Below are 19,852 nucleotides of genomic sequence, written 5' to 3' on the forward strand. Positions count from 1 at the left end.
ACCAACTTACAAACCCGATAAATTAAAATTCAAATAAAGAAGACAAAATCAGTCGTACAGTCACAGGAGTTATTATTACAAAGAAATTAATATTGTTTACATCCATTATTCAACTTAAAACTGAGATCACCATTAAATAAATATCAACCATTCAATATGTATGATACTGAGTGATATGATTGGCACTCTGAGAAAACAGGGCTTAATGCCGGCGTGTAAAGGGCAGGGCTTACCTTCACTAAAAATTTTATTTTGACTTGGTTTTGTAAATTTCTCCTTATTTTGGTTATTAAATGGGTACTTATAAATGAAAAGTTAATAGTAATAACCAAATGCATTTTTTAAGCCATATCGGTCAGTATGTAGTCATTGGCTACTTCGGGAAATGGCAGAGTGAGCCCTTAAGTGTCATCCCAGATAAGCATGCACACTCGAGCAGTCTGCAAAGGCTGATTAGAGATTTTCAGATAATGTTCATATAGACTGTTTTTTTATTGTTAAGAAGAAACTTCCTTTAAATAAAGAATATCATAGTAGCTGAAATATCTTAATAGCATGTGCAGACTCAGGGCAGACTGCACATGCTAATACACACTTCGAGTATTTCCAAACCAGAACTCCAGTTAACAATCTGAGCCTGGACAGCTGGCTGGCCTTTGTCTGAGCCCTCACCTTCATCTGGTTGGATTAGTGCTTCCCATAAACTGTAATTTTTCTCTTGGAAATACGTAATCGGTCTCCTTCAACTTCAGAGCTGGGCAGAAATCATTGGTTCCATCACCAACATACAGGACATACCTGTACTTACTGTCAGATTGCCTAATATGCTCTTCAAGTATATGACCTTTTCACATGTTCTCTGTGCTGAAGTCACACCAATCCTGGAAGTGATAAAATGCTATCTTCAGTAAACCATTTTCATCATAGTGTGCTGGATTTGTGTACACTTTATCCACGACATCTTTAAATCCATTCTGTTCCAGGGCAGTGTTAATGAACACTGAATTGGAATCAGATATAATAATCACCTCGAAGCAACTATTCCGTAAATATTCCAGCAAATCTGACATTCCAGGGGTAAATAGAATGTTTGCTATAATATTTTTCATATCACTCTCTGTCACACTATTTTCATGCAAATATTCAAATATGGCTCCCATATAAGGTATCCAGCCAGTCTTTTTCCATTGATGCTTTAAATCTGCAGGCACTTTACCACCTGGACACAGCTTGATTATCTTGATATCTGAGTTCTCATCAACCAGTGTATGGTCAAAATCAAAAGCGACCAGTATCTTCTCTGAACTGGTTGACATCTGAAAGAGAAATTAAAAAAACATTCGAGCTTTGCTCTGAGAAAGCAATCCACTTTAGCATCAAAACCAACGGAGGATCAAATTTGGCAAAATAATAAGATGGAATCAACAGGTACAGTGCAGAAACAAAATCCAGAATAAGAGGGAGCATACTCCGTGGGGGGGGCAATGAAACAATCCTCAACCCTAAGGTACAGCTAGGAACCTCATTTTGAATAAGACTTCTGGATTACAGCTGCCTAGCCCACCAGCAAAACTTGCACAACATTATAGTACTGATGAGGTGAGATCCAGGCCAATAATTTAGATTCAAAGAGATGGAACAGCACAGGGGCAATTAAAACAGAAGGCATGCAACATGCACACCTTTATACAGAGAGCATTGATTAGAATTACTTGAAAAACATTCAATCACAACTCCATCAGATTCACAGTATTTGAGACATACACGACTGATTATTGACATCATGAAAAAATATCATGCCATTTGCCAAATAAGCCAATAGCTACAAATAAAAAAAATTGACTCAAGAAATTTCCAGTTGGTTACAAGTCATTAAATACATCAAATGCCCAGGTGATGGAGGGAAGTTCTGCCCTTTAAATTTTAAAGGTTCCATCACTAAATAAAGGTTGCACAGCATGCAATTCTATTCCAAATTTCAGATTATCCTGATCAAACATTGCAACCAATTGGATAGTCCATACAAACAGACTCCCAGAGCCTTTGACAAGTTTTGATGTGACTGCTCTGGGAGTCCATATGCAACTCTTTATAAACACAAATGCTGATTATTGCGCAACCCTAAACAGACGTTTTTGTAACACATTGAGGAAAGAAAAGAACAACTTCACAAACATGTTAAATTAATCTAAATGGCAACTTACTGGTGTTATCTTTTGCATGCATCCTGAAAAACGCGACAATTTTTTTAAAACAATATCCTTGTTTACATTTTTATATTGAAATCTTGAACAGTGTAAATTTTCTGCATCTGCAAATGTATTGAGACCTAAATGATACATTTGAAGTCAGCAAGATTGCGACAATTTTCAAATATGGTGTATAGAGAGTACAAAAGAAAAACAAAGTAAATATAGAGCAATTATTTTGTGCTGTAATGGTACCATTTGCATTAGTTTGTGATTTAGGCAGGAAAATGTTGATAAGTTTTTGCAATTTCAGTGTTCCAAAGCCCTTGCATTGCTGATCAAATTTAGCACCTTTGGAAAATAGACAGCATGTTGCAAATTTTAGCAACCCTTAGGGTTGGTTGCAATAATTCAATTCACAGCTTCATAACCCAAAGGGAGTACGTTTATAGGAGCTACTCCTAGGATTATAATTAAAGCTGAGAGTGGAATTATTGCTACCCATTTGACAGTTTGCTCTCTTTTGGCATGCAGCTGAGCAGGTGTAGATATTTGAACTACACTTTGGTAAAAGACAATCGGTACCCAAAGACAATCGGCAATCACAAAGGCTCACCAAAAGTACTTAGTTTTCCGGTGAGCTACAATTACATAAGTTTTGAACAAATGACAAATGTCGTTGAACTTGAATGTTAAACGTTAAAGAAAATAAAGGAAAATGTCAGATTACTTTCAGCTGCACAAAATGCAATGTTGTTTGTTTAAAATTTCTCTCATTAATCATAGTCCTTATGATACTGCCATCTATCTCTCCCTCACCGTTGCCTCTCACTCTAGCCTACTCCAACAAGACCTACAACAACTTGAACAATGGGAAACACAGTGGGACATGCAATTCAATCCATCAAAATGTCAAGTCATCCAAATCACAAAACGCAAAACAGTCATACCAACACAATATCTCTTACACAACACCATTCTAGAATCTGCCCCCTCTGCTAAATATCTCGGCGTCACTATATCTCACGACCTTTCCTTTAACACACACATCGACAACATCACACAAAAAGCAAATCAACCACTAGGCTTTCTCAGACGCAACCTCAAAGTGCATTCCCCAGAACTCAAATCCACCGCATACAAGACACTGGTCAGACCCCAGCTGGAGTACAGCTCCTCCGTGTGGTCCCCGCATGCAGCGGCCAGCATTAAACAGCTTGAGTCAGTTCAGCGTAGGACTGCCCACTGGGCCAAACATTATTTCAGTAGGCTGTCCAGTGTCACAGACATGCTAATTTCATTAAACTGACCTCCGCCGTATTGACCAGCGCCTGGTTATGTTTCACAACATCCGGAATAACCAGGTAGCCATTCCTATACCTTACTTCCTCAAACCAATCACTAGACCATCACATACAAAAGCCTTCCAGAACATCCAAACCACAACTGATTACCATAAGTTTTCATTCTTTGCCAGAACAATCATCCACTGGAATGCTCCACCTCCTGACATTGTAAACCTCCCTGGACCTGAGTTCAGCCTGGCTCCCCATAGAATACCTGTAGTGCGTTCAGTTACAGCGAACGTTCGCTATAGTTCGCGAACGGTCGCGAACGTTCGCTATTGAACGCTCGGTTCGCCGCGATCGTTCGCAAACCGAAGCGAACCCTCTCGGGAGGTAGTTCGCTATAGTTCGCTAGCGAAACCAAGATGGCGGACAAATAAATATGTTGTATTTGTTCAGTGTTACTTCGATATGTTTTCCTTTTTTGTAGTACATTAAATGAATTGAACAATAAACAAAGTGTATAGGAGGTTTTGGGGATTCCGATAATGAAGCAACGTTTGCGTATCCTCAAATTTTGGCCGTCAACACTGCGGCCATTCTGCTATTGTTTGCGTTTGATGATCCGCATCGTGAATAGGTTTCAATCATATTCGGGACCCTTTTTAAGAACAACAAAAGAAAGTGAAATTATTTCAGATTAAATAGAAAACAATGAATGAACACAAATAAGGACGAAAACAAACAACAAAATGATTGATTCATAACATAACATAAAGAAACTTTTTGAACATATATGTCCGTAAAAACTTACATTGTTGCAGATTAACTAAATCCTCTTGATACATGTAAAAAAAATTATTTAATTGTTTACACCAATTTTGACACTCCTTATTTCAGCATTTTTAACCATCCATTATTTAATTGCCCCTTTGTTCATCACAAACCGATTATCTCGATATGATCGGATACTGTCCAGACAATTACTAAGAAAACATGGTGTCATAAACCCAGGGACCTATATTTGTATGACTCAGTATGGGGTCATTAACCACATCTGTCTGGTCATAAAGAACAATTTATGATACCTCCGTGTCATCTCTTGGCATATTAAGCCAAAAACTTAACAGTTGTTTTAATAAAATATTTGAACATATTTAAAAAATAGGCGTAAATTTGTCCGAAATGGATTAACAGGAACTATTAAGTATATATATATGCCAGTTTAAACATAACACTTAAGTGTTTTATAATGACAATACATTTAAAATATTGTACAAATTTACTGCTACACAATTATGGTATTAAACGGGTACCTGCAAATGTAAACCGATATAATAAAATGTAAAGATCGTGCGTTACTGCAGTGTTCGAAACATCATCGTGAAAACAAGCAATCGCGTTTGATCATTATATGGATATAAAATACTTGGGTAAAATAAATGTATAGATTTATGGTATAATAAAATGCAAGTTTTGTATCGCTCATTATCACTACAAAAGAGTTTTCAATATACATGTACATTCAAAGACAGTTCAATTCGCAACATATGCAGGTGTTTTTTTCCATTTGAATGCTAAAATTTATTAATATTTTCATTAAATGTAAACGAAACGAAAATTCATTCAATGTAAAAGAAAATTACAACTACATTTGAAGATTGTAATGTATTGCGCTATTTAAGGGTTTTCTTTTATAACTGATTCAATGCACCTCTTACACTAAATTTCGATCGCTAATGAAAAATAACACTATCGCATCCACACCACTTATAATTATAATCAAATTATTATAGGTTTTATTATTTTTGAAATATCTGTTTGTACTTTCTGTGTTATTACGCCATCAAAATCGCAATCAATTTTCTGGGAGCCGCCATCTTGAAAAGTTCGCGCCGAACTTATCGTTCAATAAAACCGAATCGGAAACGAACGAGCATTGGCGAACGTTCGCTGTAACTGAACGCACTACTGATCTGTTTTTAACCTGTTTTTAATAACTAACACACTCTTATTCTCTCTTTTGGTCTCGGGTCGTTTTAACCTAAATCCCATTCGCCCTCTGTCACCCCGGGTCGTTTCGCATAGGGTCATTTCGCCCAAGTGGGTTGTTTCGCCCTTATTTAATTATTATGTAATATTAGGCTTTTGTAAATGAATCTTTCGCTCCGAATAGTATTTGTTTATCATATATGGAAAATTAAGATTTTTAATACAAATTGTATTATTAATTGCAATTTTAATTTAGTACTTGTTTATCATATATGGGAAATTAAGATTATTTAATTATTACAAATTTGATGTTTGCTCAATTATCCGTTTGATTTTAATTGCAATTAATTAACGAAAACGTTATGATTCATTGTGTTACAAACGTAAAGTATTACGATTAATTAGTTTGGCAGAGGTATGATGCATTGATTTGCCAATTAAAATAATTTCGGGACCAATTTAACAATTATCAAACACACTTAGATCGGAAGACGTGTGATCAGATGATTGACTAATTACTAGCACAGAAACATCAAAAGGAGACATTATAAAGGCGTGATATTGTTTTTAAAAACTTTAAGCCAGTTTGCATCATTTGATTTCAAGATATTCTCCTAAAGTGTATATAAAAAGCAACTTGGCCATGGCAGCGTCATTCGTGAATTTATATTTCGACACGTTCTTATGGCAGACAAATTGTGTATTTCGTGTGATCGGATAGTCTCACCTCGCCAACATGCCATCACATGTGATTTATGTGACAGATGGCAACATCGGACATGTGATACAGGTACGAGATGCTTATCTATTTTATTTATATTTCGTGTCGGCGCTATTTGTCTGCATGTTGTCGTTATTAAATACGCTGTTTGTCATAAAATTTTATATGTAATAAGATTTCCATAGTTTAATAATTAATAATTCTGTCCATTCTTCGATTCGGCTTATTAACAAATATTATTTCTACCATATTTCAACTTCAATTAGCTTTAAGCGCTGACACTCTTTGACGTATGAAATATGTAAATAATTAAATAAGTCGGTGATGTAAACAGCCCATTTTATTCTCTTAAAGATATTTGTTTACTGTAATTTTCCTTTACATCTCTATGTTTACTTGTTTATTGATTCTATCTCCTTTTTATTATTAGTTCATGTATTAAATATTGTAACATCTTCATGAATTAAATGTATGATGTGACTTTAAAATGGAAAACATGCTTACAAAATGCGTAGTGCATATGGAAACCGGGTCTTAACGCAATTGGTAAAACTGTTATTACTTTGATATATACTACATACTTTTCTTTTAATATTTATTTCAATATTTACACACATTAACAAAGCTTTGCAATATGTACACAATGAGACATAGATCTATTTATTTTTTTAAAGATAGAAGTTTACGCGGTTTCTCAAAGCAATACTCATTTTGTAAACACATTTTCCATTTGGAAGTTCAAATCATGCTTGTAATTTATGAAGTTGTAGAAATATTTAATACATGAACAAATAGTAAATAGAAAATATAATCAATAAACAAATAAATAATGCATGCACATATTTATTAATAACTATTAATTATTAAGAAGTAAATAATTTGTCATTAAACACTTAACGAAGATCCCGTTTCGTATGGAAAACTTATTGCGCACACAATTATAGGAAAAAAAACTTAAACTGCGCACATATGTTTATTATGCCTACATGTATTTGGTTGTACGAAAAAATGATTAATTTTACAATAATTCTCAATCACACAATTTTTACAAAAATCAAATGTTTATTTATTTAATACTTTAATAAAATTTACCAACATTTTAAAATTTGTACATGAGTTATGGTTCTACATTAATTAGTTAAATATTAAATTGTAAAGCATTAACAAATTAAAAAAATATTTATTTAAGTATTCCATAATACAGCCTTATCTCTAGACAACCCCTATCAATAATAGCCTCATCTACTCCTCGATAATCAGTACCCTCATCAGCTCTGAATGACTGACAGATTATCTGTTTATTGTAATTTTAGTGGTGAGAAATGCGTAGTGCATATGGGAACCGGGTCTTAACGCAATTCGTAAAACTGTTATTACTTTGATATATTATTTAATAACATTAAGCATTTCTAACATTATACAATAGCAGCTATTTTAAGATTTGTTAATTTGAAATTAATTAAAACTATGTAAAACTATGTAAAACGTAAAGGCGAACCATAAATATCTTCATGTTAATGATATTTACTGTAATAAGCGTGAGGCTTTTACATAATGTTTGGTAAAATAAGATGTATGTCAAATTAGTGTGTATGTGTGCTTCGACACTGGATTGAATGTTTTGTTTATTAATAAATATATAATGAAATCTGTATTTTGATGTGATTTTCTCAGTTGTTTTATGTTAGATAAAATAAAATGTATGTCAAATTATTGTGTATGTGTGCTTCGACATTGTATTGAATGTTTTGTTTATACATGTGTATTCTTATTATTTATATTAGAGCTATCAAAATATATGCAATATAAATAACTTTGTACTTTGTTCTATTTCAAAAGACAAAATAAACAGTAATTAAGATAATATAATACTGTATTAAACAATATCCCATTCAGCATCTGACAAGCCTAAGATAAATCCTTTAATATCGCTATACGTATAAAACAATAGGGCGAAACGACCCAGGAATTAGGGCGAAACGACCCAGGGCGAACGGGACTTAGGGCGAAACGACTCGGGGGGCGAACGGGATTTAGGGCAAATCCACCAAGATTCCTCTCTTTTATTCTCCTTTTATTTCAGACTTACTAACACTCTTGTCGGTCGACGCGCGACAGGTCTATGTCCTCAAAAGGGGTTCGACCTTAATGGAAGATAGTCCTATTGTGTCGGTTGAAATGTTATCGCTTTTAAGGACATACCACATCAAAGTAACATTTTTCATACCTTATATAAGGTTTCAATATACTAAAATATTTTGGAGTGCTATACTCTCTAAAAACATGAACATCATTTGTAAGAAGACACAATTCTCTGTAGGGGCACTTGCCATGGCTTTATTTTAGAATGTTTCTATGTGCATGTGGTAAGGAAAACATTGATGTTTAACAGAAATTCATTCTTTTGCTTAAAGGTTGGAGACTACATGAGATTTTGACAGATGGCGGGAAACCCTTCTCAACTGGTACGGAGCCGGTAAATAGATGGCCATAAAACAGTGACCGCTGATTAGCATCGAGTTCTTTCTTGCATAATGTATGACCCCCCCCCCCTTTTTTTATTGTTTAAATCATTGCGGCTTGGAATGCTCTTTAAGAAAAGATATGGTTATGGGGATGTCTATGCGCAAAAGTTTGACTTTATTTTTTGTTTAAGTTATTGCTTTCACATTGAATTTGTGTAGGAAATCTTTTAGTATATTGTGGCCATAAACGTGTTTTATCGTTCGTTTTTTTGTTGTTAGTGCATTAATTTATTATGTTGTTAAGTTAGCAAATGGTTATATGATACTAACGATTACGGCCTGGAAATTAACCATGTCCCAAATTCCTCGCAATCTATTGTAAATAATATCGTCAAGAAGGTTAACTCTAGACTTAAATTTTTATATAGACAACGTGATTTTTTAAATAAAAGTGTTAGAAAAAGCTTATGTAATTCTTTAATACAATGCCATTAAGATTATGTATCCTCTTTGTGGTATTGTGGACTCACGAAACAGCTTAAGCACAAGTTACAAATAGTCCAAAATAAAATGGTTCGTTTTATTAACAATTCCCATTATAGAACATAGGACATCACTTGTTGTATCGCATTTTGAAGAAATTGGTTTATTGAACGTTGAGCAAAGATGCAAGCAACTTCGGCTTAACCACATCCATAAGATTTTTCTACAATAAATGTCCAAGCTATATTAAAGACAATTTTGTCAAATGTACAGATGTGCATCAGTATGGGAATAGATCCCGCTTAAATTTTTATGTACCTCAAGTTGATGGCTTTACTAGTTCTTCATTTTACTACAATGGTATTACGGATTGGAATGCATTACCCGATTATATAAAGTCCATCAAATCGAAATTTACTTTTAAGAAACTTGTTAAGACACATCTATTAAATGATATGAAGGTAGACGAGAATTCCATGTATTTTTACTTTTAGATTTGTTTTATGTTATTTAATTCATTATTTTTTATGTTATTTATTTGTGTCAGTGTATTATCATGTCAACTTTTGAAAGATTCACTAAATTTGTAGAAGAAATCATGTGTTGGATCATGTCGATTTTATATTAAAACTGAAAAAAACAATATATTTATAGTCACTCATAAGATCTGTTCGACTAAATCCAGGGACCCCGTTGGAAATAAGCTTTTTTATGTTTACATGTCTAAGCTTTGCGGGTTATCCTGTGTATACATCATGTCGTAATCTTATTTGGATCTGTGATAAATGGCACCATTCATGTAATGCATGTTTCTGAATATGATAATAATGCAATCTATACTTTATTTATTGCCTTGATTGCATTGAATTGTAAATTGCTTGACATGTATGCACAAATAAAACAAACTATCCATCTATCTATCTTCCAGTAAGGTCAAACCCCTTCTGGGGACATAGACCTGTCGCGCGTCAACCGACAAGAATGTTAGTAAGACTGAAATAAAAAGGTATTAAAGAGAGAAAGAAGTGTGTTATTTCTTATAAACAGGTTTAAAACAGATCAGGTATTCTTATGGGGAGATATGTTCAACCCGGCTAACAGCCAGGCTGAACTCAGGTCCAGGGAGGGTGACAATATCAGGAGGTAGAGCATTCCAGTGGATGATTGATCTGGTAAAGAAGGAAAACTTATGATAATCAGTGTGGTTGGAATATTATGGAATGCTTTTGTATGGGAGGTTCTTGATGGTCTGGTGATAGGTTTGAGGTAGTCACCCAGCAAACATTTCAAATCGGTCCGATATTTATTTCAATATCGGCCCGACATCGGTAATTATATCGGCCCGAGACCAGGAGTGCAACACGACGCTAGGTTGACGAGACGTCGGTATGTATATCGGCCCGACATCGGTAATTACATCGGCCCGAGATCGGGAGTGCAACACGGCTCGATGTTGGCCCGACATAGGTATGTATATCGGCGAAACCTTCTTGAGCCAGCATGGTGCCGACATACTTTTAACCATTCCTCAGTCCCTGTCTAGCCTCAATTGTTTTTAACTGTTGTTGGTAGTGTTAAGGTCCTACCATTAAAACAGTTTCTTAAATAAATGAAAGAACATTTTCTTCAAACAACATTTTATTTTTACATTCTTTTTAACCAAACTGGAACACAGTATTTGCTAATTATACTACTGTTTTGAAAATGAAAATAATAAACTTATTTAGTACTAATTCCAACATTTTGATTCTAATGGTGTAACATTAATTAATATATACGTTGACTTACAACAAATGTAAAAGAAATTATTTAAACAGACTATAATTCTAATGGTACAGAAACTGAAAAAGTAACATATTGTAACAAAATGTTAAATGACAAAATGACTTGAGTATTGTTTTTTGGTAGCAGAATGCTCAGCAAATGTAAATAAAATAGAGAATTATGAAAAAACGAAAGTATCCAACATGCATAATGTATACATGGAATATTACCAAACATACATGTATAAATGGCTCATATCACCCATATTATCAAAACTGGTCTATATACCCTGGCAATTAATAAAATAACCATTTCTTTAAACTGGATGGTGTACGATACACATAAAATAGTAACAACAAGAGATTGCCAAGCAATATGGTCCCCTACCGGTGAAACTCCACCTTTGTCAGTAAAAAACTTATTTTTTTAAATGTGTTGTCATAGCAACAAGAATTTTTGATGTAGGAACAAAAGGAAATAACATAATCTCCATATTGACATCTATCCTTGTTTCAAGTTTCATGAAAAAAATATGAAGAACTTTTAAAGTTATCGCAGGATCCAGAAAAGTGTGACGGACTGACAGACAGACTGACAGAAAGACAGACGGAGTGCAAACCAAAAGTCCCCCCCCCCGGTTTCACCGGTAGGGGTACAATTAAGACTAGTCAGCAAAATACAACATAGTATATAGTCATATGATACACAACAAATAGAAACAAGTAAGACTAGTCAGCAAAATACAACATAGTAGTCATACGATACACAAAAAATAGTAACAAGTAAGACTAGTCGACAAAATACAACATATTAGTCATATGATACACACAACATTGTAACAAGTAAGACTAGTCAGCAAAATACATTATAGTAGTCATACGATACACAAAAAAAAGTAACAAGTAAGACTAGTCAGCAAAATTGAACATAGTAGTCATACGATAAACAAAAAATAGTAACACGTAAGACTAGTCAGCAATAAACAACAATGAAGTCATACGATACACAAAAAGTAGTAACAAGTAAGACTAGTCAGCATAAACAACATAGTAGTCATACGATACACAAAAAATAGAAACAAGTAAGACTAGTCAGCAAAATACAACAATGAAGTCATACGATACACAAAAAATAGTAACAAGACTAGCCAGCAAAATACAACATACTAGTCATACAAAACACACACAATTGTAACAAATTCAGCAAATTTCTATCCAGCAACAAAAAAAACAACAACATTGTATTGGTACTTTTAACCATTCTCCAGTCCCTGTCTGGCCTCAATTATTTGTAATTGTTGTTGGTATTGTTAAGGGCCTACCATTTAACCAGTTCCTTAAATAAATGAAAGAAAAATTTCCTTTAAACAAAGTTTTATTTTAACATTCTATTCAACCAAACTGGAACAATTAAAGTATTTGTTAATACTACTACTAACTTAACTGAAAATGTAAAACAATATACTTTTGTATTACTCATTCCAACATTTTTATTCTAATGGTGTAAAACATATTTATATATACCAAAACTAACAAATGTAAAACAAATTATGTAAAAAGTCTATATAATTCTACTGGTACAGCATCTAAAAAAATAACATTTATAAACAAACTGTTTAATGACAAATTGACTGAGTTTTCTTTAAAAAAAAGACAAATTAAAATGATTATAACACGAATATATTGAAAAGTGACACATACACAATTTAAGCTAGTTATGTAATTAAGGCTAAAAATAATAATAATAATAAAAACACTGCTTCCATCATTATGCATACAAGTTGTGTAAAATAAGTAATTACAAGTTCAAAGAAACCTTTACATAATAAATGATTCCAGTAGAAGACTTAATTCACAGTTTAAACAAACGAGTTGTAATAAATTACGACGCTTCATCACGTTTCAGGTCCGCCCTTTCTTTTCTGCCACCGTCATGATCAGAGGCTGTTTGAAACTATTCCCCGCACTCAATTTCAACTTCTGCAGTTTCAAGGAACCCATGACAGCTTCTGAAAATGGTTATGCAATGTAGGCTCATATTATTAGGATATTCATTCTATGTTCAAACAGGGTTGCAAGAATTAACGATACTGGGCAGTTTAACCAATGACATTTTTAACACTTTTTACATTACACTGAAGACTATTTCTGAAAAAAGGAAACAAGCCGGATGTAATTTTGTATATATAAATATTTTGAACTGTGACAAAGTCTTTTAACACATACTATGACAACTTACTGTGCACAGCAACAGACAATCGAAGTTCTCCAACAGCTGCCTTTCGTTTCTTTCCATGCCTGTTATTCTGCCTGGCGACCACATTTGACATGCAATGAAATACAACAAACACTAGAAAGTCGAGAAACATGTGACATTTAATGACAGATAACAATTTCGGAAAAAAGCTTTAACAAACATTGTCAAATCTTGTGGATAAACAATTAAAACTGATTCCTAACCTGGAAAATGTTCAGGGCAGAGTGTTTTTACCTTGATAATTTCGAAATAATTCAATACAGCTATCTCCCGCCTGGATCTTCACTGCAAATTTAAAATGCCAAGGGAAACAACCGCGGTAATTTCTTTTGACAACTGTTACTCTTCCTGGACTCACCATTACATTTTAATTTTATACAAAGTATCAGTCACGCTTTTTAATTAAAACAGATATATACAATTAAATTTAATGCAACTAGTAATTAAAACGAAAATAATCAAAGTAACCTTTTCTCTTGAGTGTTAATTATGATATCGGGCCTATGTTGGGCCGACATCATACTTTAAACTGTCGAGTTATAAGTATGTTTATAACAACGGGCCGACATCGGGTCGACATTGTCCTATAAATATCAATTTTATAATATGCTACCTATTAAAACGTTATAAAACCAGATGGATTCACTAACATTGAACATTACAAAAAGGGTCTTATCTTTTAACAAAATAATTTTTGTTTAACATAAACGTCGGTCCGATGTCTGCCCAACATCGGCAAACCTCTGCCGACATGCCGTCATTTAGCCAATATCGGGCCGATATGGGCATGTTTGTTGGGCAAGTATAGGAATGGCTACCTGGTTATGCGAGATGTTGTGAAACATAACCAGGCGCTGGTCAATACGGCGGAGGTCAAGGCGTCGCCAATTTAAGGAAGAAATCATGTCTGTAACACTGGACAGCCTACTGAAGTCCTGTTTGGCCCAACGCGCAGCCCTACGCTGAACTGACTCAAGCTGTTCAATGCGAGTCGCTGTATGCGGGGACCACACAGAGGAGCTGTACTCCAGCTGGGGTCTGACCAGTGTTTTGTATGCGGTGGATTTGAGTTCTGGAGAATGTACTTTTAGGTTGCGTCTGAGAAAAGCTAGTGTTTGATTTGATTTTTTTGTGATGTTGTGATTATTGAAAATAAGGTCATGGGATAAAGTGACGCCGAGGTATTTAGCAGAGGGACAGATTCTAGAATGGTGTTATGTAATAGATATTGTGTTGGTATGACTGTTTTGCGTTTTGTGATTTGGATGACTTGGCATTTTGATGAATTGAATTGCATATCCCACTTTGTTTCCCATTGTTCGAGTTGTTGTAGATCTTGTTGGAGTAGGCTAGAGTGAGATGCAACAGTGAGGGAAAGATAGATGGCAGTATCATCAGCAAAAAGTCTTATTTTAGAGGAGCGGACATATTCAGGAAGGTCATTTATGTAGATAAGGAATAGGAGAGGTCCGAGGACCGAGCCCTGGGGTACACCGGAGGAGACAGGGATGGTACTGGAGGTGTAGCCATTGACAACTACAGATTGGGACCTATTGTCCAGGAAACTTTTTATCAACTTAAGGGTATGGCCTCTAATTCCATAGTAGTGCAGCTTATAAAGTAGTTTTTCATGATTAACCATATCGAACGCGTTTGAGGAGTCAAGCAAAATAGGTCAACGTGGCTTCGTAACATCGTAACACTTCGTCCATCTCCGGAGTATCCGTAAAGAGTACATAAAAATCACGCTTGCTCAATGAATGTGAGTAAGATTTATTTAAGAATAGAAACAGAATTTAATATGACACTCGCTCTGAGAAATCTTTTCTTAATCCATGTGCGTAAAGTGTTGTCCTAGATTTATCTCTTCAGTCCGCACATGCAGATCGGGTACGACACTTTCCGCTTTTATAAAAATTATAATTTAGAGAATTTATCTTCGAAACGAATATCCAGTTGAGGCGGAAAGTTTCGCCCGTGATAAGCATGTGCGGACTGCACAGGCTAATCTGGGAAATACTTTACGCCCATGTATTAAGTTTTCTCAGAACGGGGCTCATATCATGTCTGTTCCTCAAACTTGAACGGTTTCACGGCATAGGGAAAACTTACTATTTAAAGTTTCAATTTCACAGGTTTAACATGCAACGATGAGAATTGCCCCAAGTTGCGCAAAGAACGGATATAAAATTGCAAAGAGCATTCAGCTGCTATGTCCACATTTGCTGTTTGATTTCGAACAAAAGCTGACATTGTCAACAGAAATGGTGCGCACATGCGTACAAAAGGGCACATCTGACACTTTCCTTGCTCTGTTTGAAGATACGGAATTTTTGACAAGCTATGTCCTCAAGACAGAACTTTTCTGCAAACGATACGGAACCAAACAAGTGGAACCATGCGATTCTTTCCGGTGATGTTTTTTGATCAAACGGTGTCATGTGAAGACGAAGTGAACGAGTCAGTGCTCTGGGCGTTGAGTATCTACAAGAAAATACAAACACTTGTCGTGGAAAAGAAGCATGTCCCTGAGTTTTTCTTGGCGCAAATGGAGGGTACAAAGGTTCCGGGGAAATCCGACGCGTTTGTTCTTGTGATGTCTGGGTTTCTGAAATGCATCATCCACTTCCTGGAGAACTTTGACCTTCCTGGTGAGGTCTGGAAATAAATTACATGGAAAAATCGCGAATGAAAACATTTGAACTAACGATGTTCTCTTTGATCATATAACGTTCGACTCTTTCCAATTTTAATGTGATTTTGTATTTAAAAAAACTTCGGTTATAACCAATGTTTTAAGTGTTTTGGACATTGGTTTTAGATTTTTCTGGCTTAAATTTTACACTTGACATTTCTAGCAAATTTATTATTATCACTATTTTGTTTGTGTTTCGTATTATATGGATTGTATCGTGTACGTTACTGAGGTATTCGACGATTTCATATTGATAAATATTTGAAAATATTGAATCAATTAAATGCTGTACCCGTCGGATTATTTCATAGTCACTTTCGGAAATAACCTATCGTTGACTTGTTTCAGACTTATGACTACTTGGAATAGGCAGATATAAATAAAGCTAGCTTAATTTACAAGAATGGCCTTCGATCTAAGATCTTGTAACACTTAGTATTTATTAACTACATATATATATACAATACATATATATATATATATATATATATATATATATATATATATATATATATATATATATATATATATATATATATATATATATATATATATATATATGTATTGTTTGTATGTTTTTTGGTTTGTTTTGTTATGTGTGTAGTATAACGGCAACCAAAGTCACCGCCGTTGATCTAGTTTACTAGTATGTTGTCTGCAAGTTGGTTTCACTTTTCATATGTTATTATGGTCAACATTCCCACAGCCAATTAATTATTATTTTATGCCCATTGCTTTATACTTTAACCACCATGTTGAATAAGCATGTATTTACACCGCTATAACATGTCTTATGTATGTTGTTTGGCTTTGTAGTTATGTATTTGCCAATACAATTGACTTGACTTGTTGTAAAATGTGTTTTACTTAAGAGAATTTAAATTTTCCTGTGAAGCTTCTTTATATGGGGAAAATTGATTTTTTTTAATGTAGAAAACCACCTTTTTGATTTCAATATAAAGTAACGGAAATAACTTTAATGATATTCGAAGTAAGCCGTGTCAAATCTCCTTCAGGTACTGTGGCAATTTTCTCTTATTTTTTCTAACAGTAAATTTCTTTTGCAAAATTAACTTTGAACACGTTTTTGTCACAACCCTTTTTTATTAAAATACTATGTCATTTCAGGCTAAAATCCATGAAGTCAGCAGTTAAAATAATCTTAAAGCATTTGCATGCTGTTAAATCACAAGTCAACACTAAATATGTCGATCCATTTAAAAACGTCATTTGTTGTTTCATGAATTGTTTTGAATACTTTTTCGAAGAATGCGGTATATTCCGTCCCTAAGTCCTTCAGGCTGTTCGGATATCCGTACATAAATTCCGGGCACATATAGAACTTTGAAATTTATTGACGGATATTAAATTATTTTTTTTAATGAAAAAGGTTGTTAAAATGTAAATGTAAGGCGATGTTTCGATGGTAACACGGTCCAACTTTCTCAAAGGTCAAGATAACACTTCATGCCACAGTTCAAATTAGTTTCTGACAGCTTTTAATTTCATATCTCAGTACTTGGTGTCCCTGGGGGAGATCTAAAGGACGCTCGCACGGCGGGGATCGAACCCGTGACCTCCCGGTCGCTAGGCGGACACCATATCCATTACACCACAGCGACCTAAAACCCTAGGCCGTTTGTTACACTCGTCTCTCTACCACAAAGGTAAATGTAAGCCAGTCCGGACAAGGATACACGTGGCGCGTGTATCATCTGTCTACCTACATCAAAGTTCAATTGCACAAAAGTCGAGCAATAAAACAGCTTGCTGTTGACATAAGTTGAGTTTTGAGACAAAAGTGGAATGTGGGGGTATCATATGGAAAGATGTATTGTTTAGAATTGCATTAAAATACATAAATAAAATAGTATCTCCTCGTACCAGAGGAAATATAAACATTTCATTCGATGGGGACTGCCACACGGGAGTTCGTCGCTCAACATCTTAATAATTCCGCAAACGCATTTATAACCAATCGTGTATTTGCATCATAACCAATCAAAACCGTACTAACATTTCGTTTAAACTCGACGATACTGTACTGAATGGAAACTCATCATAGTTTCTGTGTGAGTGTTATTCAACATTGTAAACCTTCATTGATGTGGTCGGTTCTTCACACATTTGGGGTTGAAAAGTTCTTTTGAAATGTCACGTAATCGTTGGCTATTTAAACAATCGAATAATTTAACAATAAATAAATAATTTGAATTATTTCGTTTCGGGACGGTTGATGTTCTTTTTATTAAAGTTGAACCGTTTATATAAGCTTTATTACTTTGTACATCAATCAAGGTCAATGTTATTAAAAATAGCAAAATGGATTCATAAGCAAATTGAGTTATGGTTTATAAACATTTGAATATCATATCAAGACCCAGATTTGGAATGTATATGTGAAAGATGGGGTAAATGTACCAGCTTTGGAATGTATATGTGAAAGATGGGGTAAATGTAACGTTTTCTACATAAAGAACATTTTGTTCAATTACTCAATAATAAATTGAACTATTGTTATGAAACTTAAATATAATAATAACTTATCTCCAGACATCGCTAGGGTTGCATGTGGCATGCAAACATTAATGGTCAAAGTCAATGTAACTTAATATAGGAGTATTAAATTCCGCTAAACAACTCAATAGTACATTGAGCAACTGGAACGAAGCTTCATCATAACTTGTAGGTTGCTTATGGGGTTATGGTTAGTGTTGTTAATTGTCGTGTGTGTATATCAATTAATTTATTTTCAGGTCCTACTTGCCTCTTCACGAGGTATTTGTAGCCCGACCCGCCCATGTGACCTTTCAGAGGAAAATATCTCATTTTTCATTGTGTACACACCGGTCTTACTGACAATAACGTAGTGACGTCACCATCTATGTATAGAATGCAAATTTTTAGCCAAAGTAGGTCGAATTTACCCCGGAAACCCGGGTATTCGCCAAAGGATTTCGTTATTGAGAGAAGTTCAGTGCACGCTGGCCAATGAGACCTTAATGTGCCCTGGAGCGTGTGATGATGATCTGATGTGGATAATGTAGAGTGTATTGTGTGTGATTTATGTGTTTGTGTCTGATTAGAAGTTTAAGGGTCGGTCAACTTGATTGCGTCCGTTAGTCGTTAAGTTCAGTAGCGTTGAGTCGGTTCTCAGAGTTTTGAGTGTTAGATCTTTATAGTAAAGGTCACTGTTATTAAATATAGATCAATCATTTGCGCAAAAATCAAGGTTAAGGTGTCTCTAAAACTCTAAGTGCACAAATTGAAGTGTACGGATTTAAAATGAGCATACCAATTTATAGAAACCTAATGGGTTTTTTTTACTATGCCGATTATGTGCAATGAGAGCCGTTTGAAGCGCTGATGTTAAATTCTGCAATAAAGAATACGATACAACTTTCACATAAACAGCTAAACAACCCCGTTACAAACTCCTTTTTATGTATTTACTTGGAATTTTACTTGCAACTAGAGCTTTGTCACAGACGTGACGTATTCCCCCACATGCTGCATGATACATATTTTGCATGCTGTCTCAACAAAACGAGAGAAGCTTATTTATGTCGATTTTTAATAATTATTTTGCCATTATCATTTATGGCCATTTTGACTTTTGAACTCTTGAATAATTTCGCATGACACGGGGTACGATGACTGTGAACAATATTAATGAACATCGTCATTTTAAAATCTCACAATAAATGACATAATTATGGCCCGGACAAGCTCATTTATGGACATTTTATACTTTAGAACTAGTGTGACATTGACCTTGGAGATATCGACGTAATTCTTTCGCATGACATACCGTCCAATGATGGTGAACAAATGTACCAAATTATTTTAAAATCTCACAATGAACGACATAGTTATTGCCCGGACAAGCTTATTTATGGGCATGTTTGACCTTTGAACTCAAAGTGTGATCTTGACCTTGGAGGCATCGACGTAATTCTTTCGCATGACGCACCGTTCAATAATGGTGAACAAATGTGCCA

General features: G+C 34.6%; 1 pseudogene; it reads right to left on the reverse strand.

Annotated features, from left to right (window-relative positions):
- Nucleotides 1-565: 565 nt before the first annotated feature.
- The window catches only part of LOC127855897 (pyridoxal phosphate phosphatase PHOSPHO2-like), a 55,277-nt pseudogene continuing 35,990 nt past the window's right edge, over nucleotides 566-19,852 (reverse strand).

The sequence above is a fragment of the Dreissena polymorpha genome, chromosome 13 (assembly GCF_020536995.1).
Source record: "Dreissena polymorpha isolate Duluth1 chromosome 13, UMN_Dpol_1.0, whole genome shotgun sequence".
Lineage (NCBI taxonomy): Eukaryota > Metazoa > Mollusca > Bivalvia > Myida > Dreissenidae > Dreissena > Dreissena polymorpha.